The sequence below is a fragment of the Sorex fumeus genome, unplaced genomic scaffold (assembly GCF_029834395.1).
Source record: "Sorex fumeus unplaced genomic scaffold, SorFum_2.1 ptg000091l, whole genome shotgun sequence".
Classification (NCBI taxonomy): domain Eukaryota; kingdom Metazoa; phylum Chordata; class Mammalia; order Eulipotyphla; family Soricidae; genus Sorex; species Sorex fumeus.
Window position 1 is genome coordinate 2,673,091 of NW_026606148.1, and position 26,333 is coordinate 2,699,423.

The 26,333-nt window shown below is 46.0% G+C and overlaps 1 protein-coding gene across 2 annotated transcripts in view; it reads right to left on the reverse strand.

Annotated features, from left to right (window-relative positions):
- Positions 1-26,333, reverse strand: part of NTM (neurotrimin) — a 1,044,600-nt gene that overhangs the window by 586,440 nt on the left and 431,827 nt on the right. Inside the window, exon 1 of one of the 2 annotated variants that reach the window (XM_056131454.1) lies at positions 844-862. The exons of the other annotated variant lie outside the window; for it this stretch is intronic. The gene's annotated coding sequence lies outside the window, so the exon portion shown is untranslated. Of the gene's footprint in view, positions 1-843; positions 863-26,333 lie in introns of those variants that run through there. 2 annotated transcript variants of the gene reach the window in all.

Here is a 26,333-nt window from a genome sequence, read left to right on the forward strand (position 1 = left end):
GAGCCCATCCATCACTCCTTCCTTTGCAGCAACTCACTTCTCAGCCTGCCATAGAGTTACGCCATTAAATCTCCCTGCTTTACAATATACATCATGACATATTTGACATCAATCAGCTGTGTCAGCCCGCTCACTGTAAACCATAAACCGACTCTGCATCTTTCTGCTTGGGGGGATGAAACCTGCTTGGGGTAACTTCCTGATTATCATGATGAATGAGGTTTCCGAGTGCACTCATTCTCCCCCCGCCACGTGCTCTGTCCTCTGCCTTCCACTTCATGCTCTGCCGTGGTCAGTGAAGAGTGGCTCCTGACATGCTAATTGGCACCCTTGGATTCGCAGACTACGCCCATCCTTGCTCGACTCTGACCTTCGGGTATGTCTGGTTTAGATTTTTGCTTGATTGTTTGGGGGCCACATCTGGCAGTGTGCAGTTCTTACTCCTGGTTCTGTGCTCAAGAATCACTCCTAGAAGTGCTTGGAGATGTGGTGCCAGGAATCAAACCTGGGTTAGGCATGTGCAAGTTAAGTGCTGTCCTATCTCTACAGCTCTGAACATGGCTATTTTAAAATGACAAAGGAATCTGTGTCCATTGATGTGCAATGAAGACAAAAGAGAAGTAAGTAGAGTTCATCCAAGACCAAGACGGGGAGAGACAGACCTGGCCAGTGGTTCTGTACTTTGAGTCACAGCCAATAACCATGTGTCAAGACATACCCTTTACCCAATGTATAAATTGCGGGGGGGTGGGGGGTGATGTTGCATCTGACTCTATGACATGCCTTTTCAAAAAACAACACTGGAAGTTTTGCAAGCGAAAACGGCATTCTTCCAAGTCTCACCTTGAATTGGTTGCAATTGATTGTCTTAAGTGGTTCATTTGCAGATGTCAGTACTTTTCTGTTAGAAGAAGCAAAGTGCTTGTGTCATTCCGGGATGTGGTTCCACACCACACAGCTTGTGGTGGCCATGCACCAGTCTTTCATGACGCTTGAGTTGAAATCCACTAGACTAAACGATACCCATGTGTTTCATGTTTTCCTAGCAAACACATTTTAGCACGAGGAAGAAATACTTTACTGAACCGATGCGGCAATCCATCTGATCACTCTGAAAGTCCTTTTGCCCTTCCTTCTGTTGAGTTTGTGCTAATCGCTACTTCCCCTGCTTCCTGGCACACTGACCAAGCCATCTGCTGACCAGTGGAAGCAGCCTGGTCCGTGTATGCTCTCGACATTATCTTGCAGGCAATAAATCAGAAGGCTCTATAGACCCAAGAAAACACACAGTGGAAAGCTTTCTCTATCCACATGTAGCCCGTCTCTGCCACAGACCTTGGACCTTCCCACCTGCCACTGTGCTGATTCCTATCATTCTGGATAGCAGCTTAGGGCTCCTGTTTCCAATGATCTCATCCATCTCCTGAGTCCAGACCAGTTTATACAAGCCCATCTGGAAGGACCAGAGGGTTAGGTTACTGATTGCAACCCCCTGCTTGGGTGTAATGTCCCAGTTCCAGGATAACCTGCAGAAAAGGATCAGCAGTGAGGAATAAGAAGAGATATAGGGCAACATGATGAGCTGAAGAAAGGGAGCCATTGTGTTTAGGGTCTCATTCTTCCAGGTCTCAGGAAGTCGGGAGGGGGGGGGGCTACAGGGGAGGGGGGTCGAAACCAGGAGGGAGGAGAGAAACAGAAAGCAAAGGAGGGGCAGGAAGTGAACAAAAGGAGAAAGTTAGCTCCTGGCTTTCATTCTCAGGACACCCAGAATAATGAACCCTCTTTCCAGAGAAGATGAATGGGAAGCTGTAGAGATTATGAGTGAGGTTTTATTGCAGATCAATAAATCTGTGTCACAGATCCCCATCTGGAGGGAGTTTTAATTTAAAGGAAAGAGTGATGAGTTCACAGGGACGATCAATCAAAAAGTTGTGTATTCACGTATGCATTAACCTTCTATCAAAACACACATCGCCACCAAGGCAGGAATTTGGGACCAGGTACGGGAGGTGATTGGGAAGGACAGTCACTGGAGCCCAATCACTCACCAGGGCTGGGACATGGTTGGAGTAGCTGCTGGCTCACTTGGCACCTGAGTCTTTGATGGGGTCTGTGGGAGGAAGAGAGGGTAAGAGGATTTATATAGGTGTCATTAGCTGGAATGGCTGGTTGTCACCTGATGACAACCATCTCAGGTCCAAATCGGGGAGAGAGGTCTGAAAAGCAGAGGAGAGATTTCATATCCAAAGAACTAAGACAGCAGCTGACAGAAGGGAGTGGAGGCCAGTCAGGGACATCCTGCAAACTGTGTTCAAATGCAATTGGAAAGGCTGGGAGGCATCTCAGAAATACACTCATGGGTTCCATTTGCTTGGCAGTTTCTTCTCTCTGAACTTGAAGTTCTCTTGAACTTCTCTCAGGTCCCCTCTCTGAACTTGAGGTTCTCTAAGGCTGGGCAGTGACTGGTGGCTCCAGGAGGTGGATCAGAAACTCATGTCAGCATATCTGCTTAGACACAGCCCTGTACCTCGACAAAGCGAATGGCGCCCTTTGATTCAACCCCAAAAACGTCCCAGGAAAGCTAGAAGAGGAGGCAAGAGACTGACTCTCCAATTGGCGCCCCTGCTGCCAGGTGAACGAAATGACTCATTTTCCCATCAGTCTTTGCTAGAAACCAGTGACAGAAGGACAGAAGGTAAGTGCCAATTGTCCATGGCCAAGCCCACCCTTCAATCTCTGCAAACATCGCCTCTGTATAGAGTTGCTTCTGTACACCCTAGCAGGTAAAGCCATTTCTCCTGCAGGTTTGTACTCAAGCCTTTATTTTCGAGAACATCAAAATACACATCGAGTCTCCTTCAAAGTGGGAGGCATCTGCATTCACATTAGCACTGTAAGAGATGTAATGCGTTTAGAATGAGAACACAGTCTCAAACGGATCAAGAAGCTAGTATGGTTACCAGAGAGATAGTGCGAGGGCTAGGATGCAAATGGTCTCCTACGCACCGCTAGGAGTGATCCAGAGAATAGAGCCAGGAGCACTGCCTGAGCACTTGCCAGGCTTGGCCCCCAAATGAAAACAACAACAACAAAATGAAGCTCGAATTCTAATTCAGATCTGTCTGACCTCAGACTAAGACCCTTTGTCTGTCCCTCCAGGCTCCAAATGTGCACAAGTATGTGTGTGCGTGGATATACAGATAGCTTCTGGCTTCCATAAGCCCAGTCCTTCTTCCCTTCCCATCTTAGTTATTCTAACATTCTCCCTCTCATGAGGCCTTACAGTTAGACACAGTTGCACTATCCCACAGCTGGGATAGACACAGTTGCACTTAGACACAGCTGGACTTAGACACAGTTGCACTATCCCACAGCTGGGAACAATCCCCTCCAAGCCCCAAGTCCCCTTTGACCCCAACTCAGAGCTCTGGCCTGGTCAATGCCTGCTCCATTCAATAGACCTGATGCTGTAGTTTCTCCTGCCTGCCAATCAGAGCACTGCTCCCTACCTGCCTTTCAGAGCAACATTGCTTACTGGCCAATCAGAGCACTGCTCCCTGCCTGCCTACTGGGCCTCTACTACTGGCCTCTTCAGAGTTTTCTTTCTTAACAAATTGGATTTATTATGTTCACAGTCTCCAGGCACTGTATCTTATTTACAATTACTTACATCAGTGAGTTTCAACTTTTAATTTTATTGTTATTGAGGTAACAGGCTTACTACATTGTTAATATTTATGCGACTAGTGTACAAAGTTACCGCACCACCGCCAACCAAATGCTAGAGACGTTCCACCACTGTCCTTAGGCCTCTTCTAGTCCACCTCATGGCCCCCACCCTACTTGTTAATCTCAGATATTTTTAGTCCAAGTCCGAGAGTGTCTTCTTTGGAAACTACTGTCCGTTCCCTTGCTTTGCTACTCCATAGACCACAGATGTGTGAGATCATCTGACATTTACTCTCCTCCCTCTGACTTATTTTGTTCAACATGTCGCCCTCCAGTTCCATCCAAGTTGCAGCAAAATGTCTGGAGCAATAGCACAGCGGGTAGGGCCCTTGCCTGGCATGTGGCAGATCTGCGTATGATCCCCATCATCCTATAAGGTCCTGAGCCTACCAGGAGTGGTTCCTGGCACATAACCAGGAGTCAGTCCTTAGCATTGCTAAGTATGGGCCCCCCAAACAAACAAACAGGCAAAAACCAGAACACCTTTAAAAAATTTTTTTTAGATTCTTTATGTCACACTGACCCAGCTGGTGCTCACGTGCCATTCCCAGTTCTGTGCTCAGGGGCTGCTCTGGTCATGCTCAGGAGAACATGTGGTATCCAGGCCCTAATCCAGGCCTCCCACATGCAAAGTTTATCCTCCACCTTTGGAACTATTTCTTTGGTCCAAGATTTCATCTAAAGCTGAGAAATATTTCAATTCCATTGTACTGCCAAGCCACAGTGTCTATATCTACCCATCTTATCAAAGGCCATTCGGGTGGTTTCCAGACCTTGCAGTGAACATGGGGGTTCACAGATCTTTCCCAATGAATGGACCTGCAGAGCAACACCAGTCTGCTGACTAGTGATGAAAAGCACCAGCTTGTCATGTCAGCAGCCTGTTCAGAACCCTAGTTAGGACAAATAAGGGAACAGTTTTCATTAAAAAGGTTTTAGTGAAGGAAAACAGGTCCCAAGGAGAGAAACAGAAATATTTCTTGAGAAAGGAAATGCAAAGAAAACTGTGTAGATGAAAACTAGTAAAGCAAGCAAGCCGGATACATGGCTCAAGTGTCAGGTTTGTGATACAAGCATAAGACCATATGTAAGTATGTCCTTAGCATGTGCAAGTCCCTGAGTTCAATCTCCAGCGTGGGAGCATAGCAGGAGGCAGTCCCTATCAAAAATGAGTCTTAGATCTGGCCTGTCTAAAAACCCAGGTACAGGTAAATGTGTTTCCCAAGATTCTAATGTCCTCCAGATTCTTGTAGGTCGGTTCCTCCTGAGCACGGTTGCTGTAGCCTCTTCAAACTATCAATACCCATCACTCATCAGCACGGGCTTCTAGGGAAGCCAGATCTTAAATCCCACCCCAAAAGTAAGACAGGAAAGTATGGAGCAGTCCAGCGCTGTGACCCAGGGACACAGCTGAGCCACAATCACCTCAGGTGAGGAACCTGAGCTCCCACTCAGGCTAAAACAAGTCCAGAGTGTGCATCATCTGTTGAAAACTGCCAGCTGGGCCCTCTGCTAAATATGCATTGTGGGTCATTGGAATCCACACCACCAGTGATCATTTCAGAAGAGATGGTGGCATCATTAATATGCGCACTCTCTGAAGACAACGGGAACAATCCTTATGTAAATGACTCCATATACCGTCAGAACTGAAGGGTACAATGGAAGATGCTACAGCACAGAAAACTAGGACAATGGTAACAAAAGCGCTCCCCACTTCGTTATCACATATCTTGCCAGGCAATTTTCTAGGTTCTGATGGGGCAGGGGGTACTTCTGTGAGTGAAACAAGCATCTGCTCCCATAGGACCCACATTAATTCCCATGAACATGTTTATACCAACAACAAGCATTAATACATATTAGGAACTTTCTAGCATGTTGCAATGGCAGACAAAGAGCAAGAATGTGCAGATTTAAAACCCCGGCACACAAATATATCTCCCAAGAGTCCCCCACCCTGATTCCAGAAGCCAGGCTATTTAGCTCTATTAGTTTGTTCCTACTTACATGTTTCTTGGTGTGTATAAGGTATGTGTGTGTGTGTCTCTGTGTGTGTGTGTGTGTGTGTGTGTGTGGTAGTGGTGGTGGTGGTGGGGTGTCATACCCAACAGTGTTTTGGGGTTTACTTCTGGTTCTGTGCTCAGGGAAAACTCCTGGTGGTGATTGTAGTATCAAACCAGAATCAGCTGTGGCAAGTCACACATCTCAACCTTTTCACTGTCTCTTTCTCTTGCCCCAGAAACTGTTGCTGCTTCTTTTTTCCCCCATTCCCAATGATACTCAGTGGTCACACCTGCAATGCTTAGGGGACCATATGCAATGCTGGGATTTAAACCATTGTTGCAGCAGCAGCCACGTGCACTGCTAATGCATTAATCTCTGGACTATCTTTCCAACCTTCCTCCTTGGAGATTTCTTTCTGTTCCTAGAACAATATGTTGTCCTAGAATGTACCCCCTCTATGGTGAGTTTATCTTTGATTTTAGCGTAGGCTGGTAATGGTTCTCTTTCATTCCACTCTGCCTTCTCTAAGATGACAGCTAGAGCAAAAAGGACAGTGCATGTCTTCAGATCCCCCCACTGCATGTTCCTGTCCACTTACTCCCATTATGAACATGGCCTGGTGACCCTCAGTGGCCTGGTCCAACGCCCATGCCTAACCTTCGTTTTCTAATTTCTACAATGGCTTCTTCTGGTAGCTGCCTTGAAGGCAGATGAAACAGCTTATTGGGCAGGGACATGGCTGGCATCAAGGACCTGAGTTCAAGGCTCAGCACTGCACAGCATCAGAGCACTGTGGATTCATGCATCCCTCGTAACACAGCATCACTGGGCCCAAGCAGAGCCACATCCCTAGGCCAGAGCATTGAACCATCAAGCCCAGGTGACTGAGTAACATTGAGAGTGGCAGGGCCACCTGAGCATGGTGGGGGAGATCTCTGCACTTCTCCCCCAACAAAGAACCCTAGTCTAGGGAACAATAGTGCCATCCCCTTCTTCATACTCCTGGACTTTTCATTGGCACAGACTGTTCCTTCTTCTTAGCTGGACATGAAATATGGTCACCCCAAATTTCATTCAAGAACCAATCGAAGTATTGTTTTCCCAAGCAATGCCTCTCCACAACCTACAACTTTGTTCATCCTATAATCAGAATTATTAACTCTGCTCCCCAGGAGCCTCTGGCATTTTATATCTCCATTACAATATTTATCTCTTAATAAGCATTGAGTAGTGGTTTATGTGATTTTTCTTCCCCATCAAAGTTTGCGAACTAAACAGCAGAGACTGGGTAATTCGTCCTGGTGATCCCCTGCAGTGTTTTGCACCATGCCTGGAGCTTAACAAAAGCTTCAGAAATATTAATTGAATTAACTCGATTCTTTCTCTTATCAAAGAGAAGGTAAAGGGACAGAGACATAGGCCAGTGGATCTGGCACACGTCTGATGCAGGTTTGATCCCCAAGCATCCCATAGAGTTTTCTGAGCTCCACAAGGAATGATTTTTGATTCCTGAGCACAGAACTAGTAGTCAGCCCTGAGCACCACTGGGTGTGGACCAAAACAAAAAGGAAAAAAAAAGAATAGGTTACATCTTGGGTAGTAGTTTTTTTTTTTGTGTGTGTGTGTGTGTGTGTTTGTTTTGTTTCTTTTCTTTTTCCTTTACAATTAAATAGCATGTTTAAAGGACAGAATAAACAGAAGCACAGGAGTATAAACTAAGTTTCTCTTTCAAAAAAGTCTCTACACTCCCTTGTTCCACTCTCGAACACCCAGACATAGAGGTTGAGGAACCAGCAGCAGGGCCAGCAGGGCAGAAAGTCTCAGTTCCAAGGAGCCAAAAGTCTTCCCAAGTCAAGTTTGCCTTGTATGCAGCTGCAGGCCTTGTGAGGCATTGATGTGCATACATACACTCTTAACACATACAAGGAACACATAAAAGAGGCAGAAGGACACAGTCCAGAACAGTGGGGCAATCAGACATAGGCACTCTCAGCCACAACATCCCAGATCATTTATGGCTGCCTCCTCTGGGCATAGGGTGTGGGTTGGGCTCAGAGGCAATCAGAAATAATCAGAAAAAGGAGGGTAGTGTCCAGCATAGTTCTGACAGTGGGGTAGCAGCCAGAAGTCTTCCCTCCTTGCTCAGTGCAGCCAGTGCTTCTGTGATCTTGGGTTAGACATGGTTTCTGCACTCTCCACTGGGCACCAATGATGAGGAGGAGGCAGAACCCTCTCCAGACCTAGTCCAGGGCTCTCTCCATCCCAGAGAAGAGAGCCAGGAGCAGGTCCACAAGCAGGAGAGTTGGCTCTGTCTTCAGGAATGGGCGGGGCAACGAAGAGCCAAGGTTTTCTATGTCCACACTTGGATCAGAGAAAGAAATTCTCAAAATAAGAAGGCCCTGAGCTTAGGATGTTGGGGTCGGCGTGGGGGTGGGGTTCCTACAAACAGGCTGAAAGAGGAGGCCTCTCACAATAGCCAAAATCGGGAAACAGCCCAAGCGCAAGAAGAGTAGGCTGGGTAAAGAAACTGTAGTCCACCTACACAATGGAATATTACTCAGCTATAAGAAAAGTTGAAATCATGCAATTTACTGCTATGCGGATGCATCTGGAGAGCATCGTGCTCTATGAAGTTAGTCAGAGGGAGAGGGCAGATGTCGAATGATCTTTCTCATATGCATGCTATAAAGAAACAGCAGGGAAATAACCAATATCCAAAGGCAAAAGAAGTAAAGAGCATGAGAACTGGTCTTCAGAAGGAAGCACTAGGGTGGGGTGGGGGGAATAGAATGGGGAGGGGACACCAAGATAGCAGTGAAAGAAGTGGTTACTCGGGGGTGGGGGGAACAGAGCTGGAAGTGGAAAAGTTAATATGCATGAAGCCACATGAGTAACAGTATTGTAAACCAAAGTGCCTAAGAGGAAAAAGAAAATCAGATTCCCTGCCACAGAGGCAGGCTCAAGGGAAACTCGGGATGTTGGTGGACAGAAGTGGGCACTGGTGAAGGGATGGGTGTTGGAAAATTGTATACCTGAACTCAATCATGAGCACTCAATCATGTTGTCCCAATAAAAATAAATTCAATAATAAAATAAAATAGAGTTCCTCCCTTTCCACAGCTTCTTTCAGGGGGTTCTGTAGAACACCTCTTGATTCCAGAACTTTCCATTCTGGTAGGGTGTGTTAGGGTGCAGTGACCAGCAAATGCAGAAGAAATAGCAGCCGGCAGATAAGTTGTGAGTAAGACCATCACAGTAGGATGAGATCTGGGGGCTGTCCCTCCCCCCGTGGTTTACTGTGTAGTGTAAAACAGAGGGTGGCATTCGATAACATAGACTCAATTGTGTGACACCTTGAAATCCTCAAAACCCATCCTCCTATGCTTTACATCTTCCATACCTATGAATTATTTTTTCTCTTTCAGAGACTCTATTAAGCTTCGAGGATATGGAAATAAATGTAAAGTTGGGAATCAAGACTCTCACCTGTGGTTCTCACATTGACTTTGGGATCTAAGCAAGGTCTTGCAGTTAATATTGACCTTGCTTTTTTTCTTTTAAAGAAAAAAAAGGAAGGGGGAGGAGAGAAACCTAGTTCACAGAGCTTTAGAATTCAGGGCTGGAGAGGGTAGGGCTCTTGCCTTACATGTGGCCAATCTAGACCCAATCTTCAGAATCCCATATGGTCCCTCAAACATGGCAGGATTGAATCCTGAGTGCAGAACTAGGAACTACCCCTGAGCCCTGCTAGGTGTGTCCCCAAAACACCAACATCAAAAAAAAAAATAAAATTCATGATCACTGGATGCCCGTAAGATCATGTAGTATCATGTAGTATCATGTAGTAGCATGAAAACAATTCTATACCGCTTGTCCCCTAGTGGAGCACAAAGCCCTCCTGAGATTTTTTCCACTTATATTTTATTGAAAGGCTCAATTATTGTAGGAATTTACCAGGTAATCTAATTTTCCTCATTGACCAGCTTTTAAAAGAATGTTGTCAAGCAAATGCTGTTTCGTATTTTCATGCTCATAAAGATACGAAGCAAAGAGAATGAGAAACATTTCTGATACATGCACTCCATTGAGATGATGAATGTTTAATCTGATTTTCCTGGAGAAAATAGATGATCACAGAGGTCCTTGCCCAAAGTACAGAGTCCAACATTTTATAGGCATGGCCATAAACACCATATTTAATCTTGTACAAAGAGTAAAACTGTATTGTTTTTAAAGCATATGGCTTTCTAAATCAGTTTGCTCCGTTAAATTCAATAAACATTCTAAGCAACTAAATTATATGAGGGACTCTGGTAGACACTGCTGGGAAAAGATATGTGAAGAAGCTACTTTTTCCAATGGGAACTTGGATCTATTATTAACAATAAGAAAATGACATGAATATCTGTGTCCGAAATCTCATAAAATGGTAAATTCCCCAAAGAAAGAACACAAATTAACGTTCATTGATTATTTCTGTGCCCAGGTGCTCATATAGGAGCTTTCACAAGTATGAGTATCTTAGTGTTGCAATATAGGGACATTGTGGTATTTATAAAATTGGAGACTGATGGAACTGGAAGGTCTGGGGCTGAGTAAATCAGACTCAGAGAACCATATGTGGTGCCCAGGATTGCACCTGTATCAGCCACATGTCGGGCAATCACCCTACGCTTTGTATTATCTCTCTACAATCTAATCTTTTAAGTTTAACTTATAGTTTATATATACAGATATACATAATTTATATACATATATATAATTTATGGGGCTGGAGCGATAGCACGGTGGGTAGAGTGTTTGCCTTGCATGTGGCCAACCCAGATTAGATTCCTCCATCCCACTCGGAGAGCCCAGCAAGCTACCCAGAGTATCTTGCCTGCATGGCAGCCTGGCAAGTTCCCCGTGGCATATTCAATATGCCAAAAACAGTAACAAGTCTCACAATGGAGACGTTACTGGTGCCCGCTCAAGCAAATCGATGAACAACGGGAGGACAGTGCTACAGTGCTATGTATAATTTATATGTTTATAGGACAAACATCGGGTCACCTCACTCTGCATGAAATGCAGAGCAGCAAGACAAAGGAATGGGAAGGACCAAATGGTTCAAACTCTTGGCCCTGGATCTCAGAACTGAGAATGCCAAAAAGGTGTTGGGGAAATGATGTGGCAGACTGGAGGCACCGTAAAGGGATTGGTTGAGGGTTCTGGACACTGTGAAGCTAAGTTTAAAAGATGAGGTTTATGGGGCATGGAGAGATAATACAGATGGTAGAATGCTTGTCTTGCACATGGCTGACCCAAGTCTAATCTCCGACACTATGTATGGTCCCCTAGGTCTCACTAGGAGTGATCCCTGAGTGAAGAACCAGGAGTACTGCTGAATGTGGCACACACACACACACACACACACACACACACACACACACACTTTGTACAGGAGTCAGGACAGGTGGTAGAAGGGGACCTTGGGACATTGGTGGAGGGATTCTGACACTGGTGATAGGTTTGGAGTAGGATCACTGTAAGCTTGAAACTCTGATGAACAGAACATAGATCATGGTGCCTAAATTTTTAAAAATTATTTAATTAAAAATATAGAGTAAGTAAAATAAATAAGCCTATAGTTCTCTACAGAGGCAAAAGTGTCTTTGTATAAATAAAGGGGTAAGCATTCAGAAATAAAATAGAAAGAGAAAATTAAAAGTGAGGGAATAAAGTTCTAAGCCTACATCCTACTGCAAGTTTGATGGCAAGCATGTGCTTTCCATATATCTGGAGTTCACAGATACATACACACACAGTACATTTAATAGAGAGAAAGCAAAGATTTTCTTGTGGGAGAGAAAATGTTTACACTGAGCTTGGATTAAAATGGATGGGGTTGATATTGCTAAATGTATTCCAGCTGGAAGAAAAGACCAGAAAAAAAGCAAAGAGAGAAGGAGTTCAAAGTCACTCTCCAGTAGTAACAAACACTCCAGGTTGGTTGGCAGGGGAGGAAGCTGGCTCTGGGTTTTGTGTCTATTCAATGTAGCATGCCTGGGTTATAAAGAGAAGCAAGAGGGCTTGGTGATCCCAGCCTTGTAGGAGCAGGAATTATAGCACCAAGATCTGTACTCCACAATGAGAGTGGAGAGAAGACAATAGCTAGCAGACCAGGTGAGGGGAAGGGAGATGTTTCAGAGAATGAGATCCTTACAGGGAGCTCAGACACATGCAAAAGGTGTGTGGAGGGCGGGGGTCGGGGGAGCAGAATGAGACTGGAAGGAACAGGCATGGAAGGGGATTTGATCCTGGCAGAATGTAGCATGTGGTCATACCCACCAGTGTGCCTTGTTCTGGAAATGGCTGGTTACCCAGGGTTGCTGCCTGCAAAAGGGAGGTGGGGGTGGGGGTTGCAGGAGGTCAGCATGTATTGGAAATGTGAAGGGTCAGATTTCAAAGTCTGACTGAGGGGCTGGAGAGAGAGCTCAAAGGGTTGAGCTTCAGATGCTGGAAGCCTGGGGTCAATTTCTGGTATCACACAATCTTCCAGATCTCCCAGCATCACAAGAAGAAACCTCTAAGCACTGAGCCTAATTAGCCACCAGAACCGAAAGCTTCGCTGCCACCCCCTCCCCAAACAAAACAAAATTCTACTCAAATCCTCTAACTCATGGATGAAACAAAAGAAAAAAATTAGAGGCCATTTCTCCTGGCCAGGGTCATCTCTTTAATGTTTTCTCAAAAAAAGCACATCAAAGTCCAAGCTGTGCTTTGGGAAGATGAATAGGGCCAAGTTGTGAAAGGGAAAAGGCACTGGGGGAGAAGCCATGAACTGTTCTAATGGTTCAGGGAGGAGTCAAGGAAGAACAAGCATGGAGGTGGGGATGTTGAAACGGAGAGATGAGAAATCAGCAAGTTGATAGCCATAGAGCCAAAGACCAGAGAGAGTGTGTAGGGAGGTGTAGGGGAGAGGGAGAGGACTGGGGTGGGGTCTCTGGGGACACAGATGGATGGATGGATGAGTTTTTAAGATCCCAGTGAAAACCAGATACAAAGAGAGGCATCACCCCCAAGGATGGTGAAATTGGACCGTGGATGGTTTATTAAAATGTCAGGAAAGAGAATACAAAGTAAGCAGATGGACCATGGCCTAGCAAACACCCCCACTTGGCATGTAGAGGGGATCAATACGGCAAGGGACAAATGGCCACAGTCACGGGGGGGTGGCCAAGAAGGTTACTCTCCCAGAGGGGAGAAGCTGAAGGTGGGGCATGTTGCAGAAAGAAGACAACCTGAAATACAGCCTAAAATATGGCTTCATTTGTAAGCCCCAGATAAGGGGCAAGCACAGAGCTGGGAGGGAACCTGAGGACAGATGAAGGGGATCAGGTGGTGAATGTGAGGTAGTGGGCAGTGACAATCAACTCTGTGTGCACAAGGCTCCCTACAGAGCCTACCAGTTCAAGGAAAGAACATGCCCTTCCACCCCCCCAAAAAAGTTAAATCTACTTCCTAGTCCTATGAGGGCAATCAATCAATCAATCACAAATCATCCTGTTATTCCTCAATTGCCTCGAGCAGGCCCCAGTAACGTCTCTTTCAGCCTAGTCCTGAGATTATATTCAAGGCTCTTTAGGAGAATGAGACCCATCATTGTTACTGGTATTTGGCATATTGGGTACGCCACGGGGAGTTTGCCAGACTCTGCTGTGTGGGCAGGCTACAATCGGTAGCCTGCCAGTTTGTCCAAAGTAGGAATGAGATAATAAGATGTCATAATAAGATGTCCGGGAGCTGGGTTCCGGGAGCTGGTTTTTATAGTCTCTGGGTCTTGGCCGTTGATGGGATTACACAGCGCCAGGGGGCCAGTTGGTGGGTGTGACCCCCGCCTACTGGGATTTGGAGGATCTGGGTGGAAGATGCTTGACTCCAGTCTGAGTAGGCTTGGAGATCTCGGCCCCGGAACCCGCGTGGCTGTGTCCCTCTGCCAGTACCTTCATGTGTGTGGAGAGTGGTCTCAGCATGGTGGTGGCTGGTCCTGGAGGTCTTCAGCTGCCGGAGCCCTGGTTGGGGCGGGGAGGAAAGCTCAACCCGCTCCCCTCCCCTATGAGGACAATTCATCTAAAATTGCTGCTCTTCTAGGCTGCAGCCGTACCAAATCTCAGCATTCAAGAGAGCAGGTGAGCCATGAAGCTGGGTAAGCTGTACATGTTGGTGAGTGGGGGGAACACACTTGCTGACGGTTTGGTCCAGACTCGGGGAGCTTCTACCAGAGGTTCCCAGGCCTTCTGGGCAGCACCTCAAGCTCTGTCCTGGTCCAAGAGGATCTATCTCAGGATATGGCTAAACCTCCATCAACAATCAGATGAGACTGTTTACAAAAGGTGGGTGGTAGTGGTGGTGGTGGTGGTGGTGGTGGTGGGAATAAAGCCACTGTGTTCCCCCCCCTTTTTTTGCAGTCAGCAGATAAAGAGCAGGAGGAAGAGAGCAATAGCCCTGGTTCTATTCGAGTTTGGCTCCACCCACACCCCTGGTCATGGATCCTTCAATTCAGAGCAGAGCTGCAGATGCCAGACAGACAGGCCACAGAGCAGCCCTTTCTAGGGACCCTGTCCTCTGTCCCCATTTTTCACCAGCAATATTAATTGATGTCAGCACATTGTGGGACAGAGAGCTCCAGAATGTTCCTTTGAATCCGAGGCATGGACCCCCACCTCCATACACACATCTAAAGCCTCCCAACACTGCATGGGCATAGAAATGAAAGCTTGACCGGGGCATTATGAATCATGAGGGAGGAAAACCCACAAGAAAGAAAGAAAGAAAGAAAGAAAGAAAGAAAGAAAGAAAGAAAGAAAGAAGGGAGGGAGGGAGGGAGGGAGGGAGGGAGGGAGGGAGGAAGAAAAAGAAAGAAAGGAAGGAAGGAAGGAAGGAAGGAAGGAAGGAAGGAAGGGAGGGAGGGAAGGAGAGAGAAAGAGAAAGGAAGGAAGGAAGGAAGGAAGGAAGGAAGGAAGGAAGGCAGGCAGGCAGGCAAGCCAAAAAGCTGTTTTTATGCAGTGGGCTTAAAGTAAAATGAAAAGGGCTGGGTACAAGAAAAGGAGGTATGAATTCATTCTCAGTGGAAACTTTCTCCGGAAGGCATTAGCAACTCATGAAGAAAATGAAAAGGCGCCCTCCCCCAATTATCCCAGGCCCAGAATTCTCTCATTTAGGGGTATTTTCTGTTCCGTGGAAAGATGGCACACTTCACAGAGGATCCCCATGACCTGGCCTACCAATTGTAAAGCTCAGAATTATTGCTCCAGGGGGATTAACAGGATGAGGGGCAGAGAGAGCTGGAGGTCCGTGAGGGTGCAGAACTTGCAGGTGCTTTCAGGAAGGCACGGAAGCCCCTGCTCTCACTCACACCTAGTGGCTGGGAGTGAGCTGAAAGAGGTCCAAGGGCAAGGAAACACAGCGGCTCCCCCAAAAGATGCCTTATTCCCAGGCCACCATTCCCTGACTCCATCATTTCCAAGATGGCATTATAAATAGGTCCCCTCCCTTCTGTACTGTGAGCATGAAATTGGATAAAATCAGAAAAATGTGCCAGGAAAAAAAACATTCAAATAGCTCTCTATAAATACAAGATGCTAATGGGCATGCATTATATTTTATAGAGAACAAAATAGCATGGCTCTTGGTAAAGGCATTTCCCAAATAGGAATTGGCTGTGTCCGAGAGAGAAAAGGTACGTTGGTATTTCTCTCTCCAGGTTGGATGGAGCTCAGTCTTCTGGGGGTACCAAAGTTTCAGGGGGGAATTCCTGAAATCTAAGGTTATGGCAGGAAGAACAAGGAGGAGAGGAGATGCTCTATTCACTGGCAGGCTCCTTGATGACTCTGGAGGAAAGATGCCCTAGGTAGGCTTTTTGTCCACTAGATGTCCAACTCCTCATCTGAGTTGAACCCGAGGGAGATGTGCCATGCTTCTGATGCTCAAGTTCTTTCTATTGCATCTGCCGAGTTCTGGTGAAAAAAATCTCAGCTTCAGAAAAAGCCATGCCATTTTTTTTTGACATGTAGAATGTAGCTCACAGGGTCACGGTGGCTTTGATTTGATGCAGAGCTGACTCCTGGGCTATTGTTTAAAAGAGCTAATTCCTAACCCACACCCCCACCTCCATCACCATCAACCATTTCAAAATTCATTAGTTCCTCTGACACATTAATTCTAACCTTGACATTAAACACCCCAACATCCCTGAGAATCCCAGGAAAGAAGTGCGAGCAATTTCCTAGAACTGGAATCAAATTCCAAGGTTGGAGAGCATGGGGGCCATGTCTGCCATTAATTCAAACATCCATGTGAAAGATTACGGTGGGCAGTTGTGATTCCATTAAAAGGGGCAATTTCAACTCCATTTCCTTGATAAACAGACACAAGCTCGGCCCTAAATTGGGCTTGATGGATTTGATTAGGGTAGAGTTTGGGGAAGCCGTAGTTTCTGCAGGGGAAATTGCTGTTTGATGTACAAAGCCAAATTGCACTTGAAATCTCCTTGCATCCATCGAGGAGGGGAGAAAGAAGAGGATAGATAGAACACCTAGCCAATTGCTATCTTGCAAGCAGCAGGGGAGTCAAGCTGTTGTATTCAAAATATCTGTTAGGTATGCAGCCAGTGAGCGCTGCAGATGCATGCCATGCTCAGGGGAGTCAGTGATTAAAAGCAGCCAAGCCAAGTGTTATTTAAACAAAGCAAAACGTACCCATCCATTTTTTTTAACCCCACAGGAATCTCTTGCAGAGAATGGAGCTCTGGAGCCTCCTTTGGGGCCACCTGTGGCTCCATGCTTCGAGATTCCCACTGAGATCCAGGGGACCAGAGAGAGCCATGTGGAAGCTGGTAGTTTGAAAGCACATCCTGCCTTCCCCCACACATATAGACTCAGGAGGATGGCTGGAGGAGAACCAATTAGCATGGGCTGCTCACTCTGCCTTCCAAGAAGGGGAAATGCCACTTCCTTGGGTATGCCCACCAGATCAGGAAGTGGGGGTTATATTGACACTGCAGACAGTGTTTTAGCTTTCCAAACATCACAAACCTTCTGTGCTGGTCAATGTTTGGTCCTTACATGTGAGAACCTCTGAACTGCTTTGTTACTGCCTGTACTGCATGACAAAAGGATGGGACCTTGACATTGAGGATCTAGAATTTGCCAAGAGCCACACCCAGTGATTCTTGTGTAGCACCTCATTAAAACCACCAATAATCACAGAGGGATTCTACTATTGCCCCATTTTAAAACAAATGTAAGGAATTTCCTAAGTAAAAGATGACCAAGGTCTTAGAAACTGTAAAAAGTGGACTAGTGTACAAAGTAAAAATCTCCTGAAGGCAAAGTGCAAATTTGTCCCTTTCCAGGAACAGTGAAGAGGCCCCAAGGCATTAGAGACTCTCTCTAATGGGGGAAAGGAAACCTCAAGTCAGTGAAGCTAGAATGTTCTACCTGTATTTTTTTTCTTTTTGGGTCACACCCAGCAATGCACAGGGGTTACTCCTGGCTTTGCACTCAGGAATTACTATTGGCTGGGATACATATGGGATGCTGGGAATCTAACCCAGTTGGCCGCATGCAAGGCAAACACCCTCCCCACTGTACTATTGCTCCACCCCTTAGAATGTTCTATACTCTTTGTAGATGGTCAGAGAATAGAGTGAAGTCAGTACAGCAATTGAGAAAGGATGGTTATGACTTGTGATTTAAAATACCACCGTTTGACCTGGGTTCCATCCGCTACTCCACATATGACCCCTTAAGCACCACCAGGAGTGGTCCCAAAGCACTCCCAATAAATAAATTAAATTAAATGTTGCAATTTGACTATATTAAATCACCGGGACCCAAGAGATAGGGCAGCGGGTAAGGTGCTTGCTTTGATTGCAGCTAACCCAGATTCAATACTCAGCCACCCCTTTGGTTACCTGAGCTCACCAGGTGTGCAGCCTGAGTGCAGAGTCAGGGGTAAGCCCTGGGTAGTGCCAGGTATGACCCATGAAACAAACAAAAATCACCAAATCGGTTATCATCAGGAAAACGCAAATGAAAAAAACAATGAGATACCATCTCACACCAGTGAGACTGGACCATATTACACACACACACACACACACACACACACACACACACACACACACACACACACCTCAAACAAACAAATGACCAGGATGTGGCCTGAGTGTGGGCTGTGGGTGTGGGGGAAAGAACCCTCACCCACTGCAGGTAGGAATGTCAGACCTCTTAGGAAACAGACCTCTGTACTATGCCTACATTTATTCATTCAATAAATGTAGACACTTCTCAAAAACTACAAATTACACTTCCATACTACATTCCATGTCTCAGTTTCTACCTTCAAACACTATTTTGAAAAGACATCTGTGCTTCTATGTTCATTACAGAACTATCAGAATTTCCAAGAGTTGGAAACACCTGATCTAAGAACAGATGATTGTACGTGGAAATTTTGGTACATGTATGCCGTGGAATACTCCTCAGCCATAGGAAAGGATGAAATTATGCCATTCGTCACTAGACGAGTGGTACTAGAGGATATCATGCTGAATGGAATCAGTCAGAAGGAGAGAAACAGAAACAGAATGATCTCTGTCATAGGTGGGATACTTTAAAAATGTGGTGTATGAATAACAAATGGCCAAAGACAACAGAACCTGAGAGCTGGTCTTCAGAATCAAACTTTCCAGAGTAGAGAGTTGGGTTTGATGGGAGGGATCCTGCCAGTGGCAGAGGAATATGGTATTGGAACATTGCATGTATGAACTCTCTCGTGAACAGTATTGGAAATAATGATGCTTATTTAAAAAATAAATTTAAAGTCTAGCAAGTGCCTTTCTAGAAGCTTCTATGTCATCCAATCTGAAGAAGTAGAGGAATAACCCTAAGAAACTCATCCTTCTGCAACTTGTCAAATGCTCTGTACTATACCTTTTGGGGATTCATTCAATAAATGTAGAAATTCATTAAATATTTTCTTGAATGACTCTGGCGCCATGGTCCTTGGCCTCTGGACTCAAAGGGACCCCGAAACAGAGATCTTCTGCCTGCCTCTCCCAGTCTCCAGTGACTCAAGGATCACACCCATAAACCACACCTTGCCAGCACCAGATAATCTCCTCATCAGCCACCCTCCAAAACTCAGGATGTTCCTCCAAGATGGGAGTATAAAAGGAGCAGATGAGAGTCCTCCCCACCCCAAGGGACCTAGCCCCAGCAGCCGACCTCCACTACCCAACCACCGCCATGCTCCAGGCCACTTTCTGGACCGCGTGGCACACTATAAGACATTTCCTACCCACTTTTCACAATTAATACATCATATCTGATGGGGTTCAGACAGTAGGCAACAATTCATAGAAAGAAATATATAAATATATGCCTCTTAGAGAGCCCGGCAAGCTACAGAGAGTACCCCACCCACACAGGCAGAGCCTGACAAGCTCCCTGTGGTGCACTTGATATGCCAAATACAGTACTGACAAGTCTCATTCCCCTGACCCTGAAAGAGCCTCCAATAATTGAAAAAGATGAGTAATAAGAGGCTGCTAAAGTCTCAGGACTGGGGAAATAGAGATGTTACTGGCGCCCACTCGAGTAATTCAACAATCAGATCAACAGGATGACAGTGATACAGTGATGTTCTTGAATATTTCCATTGGATATATTTTAATGAAACCATTATGTTCCCTTCCCCCTAACCCCCAAAAAACACACAGCTATTTGAGAATTCAGGTCCTAACTAGGTGAATGTGAGTTTTTCACAAAAGTAGTATCTGTTTTATCTTATAGCACTGTCTCTACGCATGAAAGCAGCCATTCTGGCTGCTTAATAGACTCTATTTCAACCATAATTTTAAATCTTTCCTGTGTTGTCCCCTAGCTTCCTGAACCTTCACCCATCTGCCTATTCAAGCAAAGCCTTCAGAAGTGACTTTTCATATGATCAAACACTTTATAAGAATATCACAAGGTACTTCAGGAACCCAGCCACGGAGCCATCCAGACTCGTGACAGATGGCTTCTCTCTTTCCTTTCACATCCCCTCTTCACAGGGACTCTCCAGGGTCCATCCCAGCGAAAGGGGGACTGGAACTTTTTGCAATCATCGCTTTCATCAGCTGTCACTGGATACCCACTTCCAGAACTTGCCTTCCTACTTCTGGCCACAGACAGAAGCAAATCTCTCGTGAGTCAGGACGTATCTGACTGAACTCCAATCCTGAAGTTGGGTTCCCACTGTCTTCAGTGGTTTCAAAATACCACTCCCCTTCAACTTACACTTCCTAATGATTCCTACTTCATGCAGGGGCCACACATTGCCTGGGATTCAGAACAAAGGAAGTCAAGTTTTTCACATAAGCACCATCCTAGAACATATGTAAGTGCTAGTGAAATATTTGCTGAAGTTGGGCCAGAGTGAAAGTACAACAGGTAAAGCATTTGCTCGGCACGTGGCTGAGCCATGTTCAAATTCCGACACCCCTAGGATCTCTGAGCACCACCAGGAATAATCCCTGAGTGCAGAGCCAGGGCAAATCCTGGTTTGTGTATTTACAGAGCTCCTGCTTGATACAAGTGCTGAAAGACCCCCAGATGAGTCTAGTTCTGACTTGGCCTCTGGAGCTAGCCTCATTTCCTGGGACCAGCATAACAATCCCAGTTGGAGTAGACACATCAGCACGCAATAATTGGAAGCACTGACTCCAGCAAGAGTCAGGGAAGAAATAAGTCAGTACTGGGGATACTGAATGGGGACGCAAAAGGTAGTCTCTAGGATCATTTTGGTCTGTCAAGGTAAATAGTGCTCATTGGTCCCAATGAGTGTGGTCTTGTCGACCTTGTCCTCTCCTTTTAATTTTGACTGTTTTCAAATTTTAGTAAAAATGAACTGGACAAACACTTACACTGGGCAAGTTGCAGGGAATGCACTTGCTATAGATAAAATAAAAACTGTTCAAAAGAATGTAATGGTCTAGATGGAGAGACATTATCAATAAACCAGAAATTCAAAAAGCACCTGAGTTAACCCAAATCAGGTGCAAGTACTGAGGGTCATTTTCCATGTCCAAGGAAGCAGCGTGCAGATATCTGACATGACCCATAAAGAGATTTTGGACCCACAAAGTTGGAGACCATGCCTCTGAATCACCTCTGACAGTCACCTGTTTGGAGGAGAGGACATGGACCACATGCTGATGGTTCCAGATCAATAGGATATAAATTGAGGTGGAATGATGCTTTTCTGGTTAACACTGCCTCTCTTCATTAAAGTAAAAGAAGCCTCCACATAAGCACCAGCCATAGCCCCTAGAACACTCATGAAATATTTACTAAAGGCGGGATCAAAATGATGATACAATAGATTGGGTGTTCAGCTTGCACCACAGCTGCCCCATGTTCAATCCCCGACACCCCATATGGTCCTCTGGGCACCACCAGGAGTGATCCCTAAATGAAGAGTCAGGAGGTAAGCTCTGAGCATATCCATGTGTGCCCCGCCCCCAATTAGATAAATACTTGCTAAAGGAATGGATAAAATATAGTGCTTTGCCCTCAAATAATCAAGGTCTGAACTCCTGACCAGTGCTCCAGGCTGCGGTTCCTCTGATGGAAGCCAGGCTGTGAGGTGAGAAATGGCGAATCTGGATGGTGGGGTTTGTCTCCTCTGCACAGTGAACTGTGCCCCAGCATAAGAAAAGTATGGGTCATCTCTGTGATCATCCTCTGGTCTCCCTGTGATGGCAGGGGCAACCACGAAAGGGACAGAACAAGCCTGCTGGATGACACCCCATGCCCCGGGCATCTCAGAATGAGGAACCCAGGGCCTCCTCTGTAGCAAATGTTCAGTTCATTTATTTCACCCTGATGCTCATTATGGCTACCCTTTCCCTGTTCGGGTCTTGTATCAATATGCTTGGCTAATTTTTTTTTTCTGCCCAGCTGCCAACCTTGGGCAGAAGAACATCTGGTGTATCCCCAAAGGGCATTAGCCCATTAAGAAAGGCAAATTGATTTTCTCAAATTTCATAAATCAGCAGTCAAATATAAAATGTCATGTTAAATCACACACACAACCCAAGCGCATGTGCGCCTGCTCCTTGCAGACAATCGGGATTATTTATGACTGTCTGATATTTGTTGGGGGTGCATTGTCATTTTAATTATGTGATACAAGGTGAGATTATTATTTACTGGTGCTGACATGGAATTACCAATAATTACTTAATATCTGGGTGAAATTATTCAACGGTCTTTAATTAGCAGTACACACAAAAGTGACTGTTATTTTCCAGCAACTATCAAAATCCATCTAGGAGCCAAGACACCTGGGACTTGCATTAGTAATTGTTCTAAGATGCATTATTGATTTATGCACATTTCCATACTTGGGTTATTACTTTTCAATACTTGAGAGATTCCTGCTGACATCAGCACACGCAGCGAGCAGTAAGCGGCAGCTAGCCCAGTGGGCATGGGGAGGAGAGAGAGAATTATTCTCAAGCCTCCCCTGAGTCTCGTCTCTCTATAGCTCCTCTCCCAAGGGGAGCAACCCTGGCCCCATGGGCAGAGAGGGATGTCCTCGTCAGCTGCATTTCTGCACTCAGCTTCCCTTCCTCCAGGCCCCGAAGCCCTGGTTTTGCAAGGGCTCATAGTCTTCACTTTCCTCTTGTGACCACACCTAAGACTCATGTTCGGGAAAGCTCGGTGAACAACGCTGGGGACCTGGGACCCTGCACGAACTGCCTTCCTTTTTGTTGGTGTTCTTCGGTTTTCCCTTGGAGGCCATAAAACAATGAAAAAAATGATCTCACTAGAGTCTTATAAATGATCTCAAGTCATTTACTTGGTGTAAAGATTACTCAAGAACCCCCATTACTTACTAAACACATTATGCAGTCTTTTTTTTATGTTAAAAAGCATTTAATTAGAATGACATTATTAGAGTCTGCTAAGTATTTCCTTTAGTTATTCATTAAACAATGAGTGCTTTATTAGGAGAAAACAAAAGGAAGGAAGATATTTCTAGTTAATCATCTGCTAAATATTGTTGATGACTGGCTAAGGATCACTTCCAACTTCTTGTACGTGGAATCAATTCACCGCCACCCACGCTGACTGGTAACTGCCACCTGCTCGGGACCAAACCTGGTGTGGGGGTGGGATTCCTCCCCCTCGCTGTCTACAGTTGATGGTGTGTTGCAGGCATACAGGTGTGGTCCCACTTCTGCTGCCTGGGGCTCTGCCTAGCGCCAGCCCCAGCCTCTCTCCTCGTCTCCTCACACCCAGTTATTCTGCATAAATTAATCCACCCTTGCTCTGCTGCCCCTCATTCCTGTGCAGTACTAGGAGTAGCTTCATCTCTTCTTTAGGTTCTTAATTGGGCACAGAACGGAAAGAGAGATATGGATGGTTTCCATAGTGCCGCCTCTCAAGACATCATCCCATGAGAAGCTGGCTCCATTTTCAGCTTCTTTTGTTTTGAGGGTTAGGATGAGGACCATATCCCATGGTGCTCTGGGGCTACTCCTGGATCAGTGCTCAGGGCTCACTGTATGGTGGCTCTCTGGGGAATATGTGGTGCCAGGAGTTGAACTCAGGGCTCCCACATGCATCCCACTGTTGGAACCATCTCTCTAGCTCCACTGACACTTTTGTTCCACAATTCCCATCTTAGCTCCTTGTTGTCTGTACCAGGTACCAGCAAGAGGATGAAGTTGCCTCCTTCCCGCAGAACTCCCAGTTCCCTCTTTCATGCTCCTGGGACCCCAGTGCCAGTCAAGGACCACCCGGTTCTGCAGGGTCTTCTCAAACATGCTTCCTCCCTTCTCTCCCACCTTTCAGAGAGCTCTGTCTTTCCTTCGTCTTCACTATCTCCCAACAACTGCTGTCCAGTTCCTGTTGGGAACTGATCTTTGGTTTCCTAATGGGTAGCCTTTGGCTTTGCTGGATGCTGAAACCCACAGCTCTGCAGATTCACAGCCTGAGCTCTTGATTTCCTCTTTGAAAGGAACCTCATGGGTCCTCACACTGATTCTCTGATGAACTTGTATCATGCAACTCAGCCATCTCCTGCCAGAGCAGCCACACTGTCCACATCTCTGGAGCACTCATGCATCCTGGGGCTGTGCCATTCCACTGTGTTGCCCATGTGGGCAATACCTGGCTGCATTAAAGGCTACTCCTGGCTCTCTTTGTGGTGGAGATCAAGTCTGACTGTGCTTAGAGGACCATATGCAGTGCCAGAGATCATACCCTGATCGGATGCATGCGAGTTGAGTGTCTTACCCATTATACTATCTCTCTACCCCGCAATGAGATTTTTGAAGATTCTGCCTAGTGAATGCCGCCCCCTCCCCACTGGGCAGGGTTTGGACCTGGGGTACCTATTCTCCTGCACTTTAGGCCACACCAATACAGGGAGGAAATATCCCCAATATTGACTGATTTTCTCTAAAACTCCTCTAAATGTGGGCTGAACTCCAAGGATCCCCTGCCCCTGCATTGGTGGGTCAAGTTTAAAAAACTTTCCTTAACTGTTTGGAACAGAGTTACCCTGTGTGTTACAAAGAATCAGTGAAAGGAAGGGTGACTTTTAGACCCTCTGGTATCATTAACCCCAGTTAATGTTGAACATTTGATCTTAGACCAATTGCCCAGGAACAGAACTAAAACACCTCTAGTGCTTTCTTAAGTGATGATGAGCTTAATGAACTGCGGGGGATGGTATCTACCACTCACTGAGTAGTGAGAATGAATAGACACAGTCTCATTTCCTCAAATCCCAACCATGGCCCTAAGAGGAAGAGAGGGTCATGATGCCATTGCATGGAGAGTGGAGGGGGAAGGGGAAGAATAGATAAGAGTGAGGTCTTTGCCCAGGGGCCAGCCCTGAAAGGAGAAACAACAAATAATTAATGGATGTTTGCTAATATCAGTTTTAAAAAAGTCCAAATGGATGCAGAAATCAATGATATTAAAAATTTAAATAATGACGATCTTTGCTGGTTTGAGTTTTCGTTGTTGTTATTGTGGACTCAGGGATCAACATGGTGGCCCCTAATAAAATGGTCTTTTATTTGGGGGGGTTCTCCCAAGAATTCCTCAGGGGGCCTTGGAATTTTGGGGAGTCTCCCCGCCCTAAGGTTCTCAGCCACTGGGAAGATAGATCCATTCAAGTGCCTGAGGTTGTGATCCTGCTCGGGTCCTGTAGTGATGAGGATTTCCTGTTCCTCCCAGGTTGCTCAATTACCTCCAGAGCCACACAAAGTTGTGCTGGGGGGGATGTTCAGGGCTACACCCAGCCATGCCTGGAGGATCATGGGCTGCCAGGGTCAGCAGTACACACCACTATGCTGTCCATCCTGATATAGTCCTTAGTTTGCATTGGGAGGTACATCATGGAGGAAAGGAGACAAAAGGCAAAACCAGGATCCAGTCATATCCCACCCTTCCTTACACGCCACTTCCTACAAAACCATAAAAAGGTAAAGGTAAAGGCCCTCCCAGCGGGCCCAGTAACGTCTCCATTGGAGACTTTGTTGTTACTGTGTCTGGCATATCGAATACGTCATGGGGAGCTTGCCAGGCTCTGCCCTGTGGGCGAGATCCTCTCGGTAGCTTGCCGGGCTCTCCGAGAGGGGCGGAGGAATCGAACTCGGGTCGGCCATGTTGGCCACTTGTAAGGCGAACGCCCTACCCGCTGTGCTATCGCTCCAGCCCTGCTACAAAACCTACAAAACCATGGTGTTCCTAATACGCATCTATGGAAGCAGTTGCCCACTGTTGCCTTCTGAGCTGAGATTTTGAAAAATGTTGAGCAACCTGGGGTAGGGTAGTGCTCATGCTGGGAAATCACAAGCCTGTGGAACTTTCCAGTTCTTCACAATCCATCTCTGGTTTCCCATGCCATTCACCTAGGGACAGTGTGTTTAAGACTGCCTGGAAAGTTACTTTCTGAGCTCATGGATGTAAATGATCCTCTCTTCCCAATGAAGCACCCACCTTCTTCTAGATCCTGATGAAATCCATGAAATGCACCTATACGCCTTTCCAGGCTCTGCCCATCTTCTCAACTTCCTATTTTCATTCTGGTAACCAGCATCTACCTGCCTGAAGAGTTCACAGTGGGACTGATAACACCTAGCAAGTATTTGCAGATGGTTTTTCTGTGTGCCCCGTAGTCACAGATCAGACATATGATAAATATTGAGGTCGGTTCATCTTATCTCACCAGTCAATCTCTCCAGCCCTCTAATCGTTCTTGTTGCTCTGTGGCCAGAACCTTCTCATTTGTCTCCCTTGCTTTCAGATACAGAGATGACAGAAAGCAGAACCCAGCAGAGCAGTTGGGATCTAGGGCTCGACCTTAGCCCCCTATTCTGAGGCTAAGCCCCAAGCATAGGCCTCAGGGTTTGGCCTCTCTGGCTGGAGAATCATTTTTCAGGATAACTTTCTAGAACGCAGCTTTCTACTTGGGAAGGGGAAAAGTAGGAGTGGGAGGGGAAAAATGAGATGAGTTCTCATCATTGAAGGGTTTTTTTTAATCAG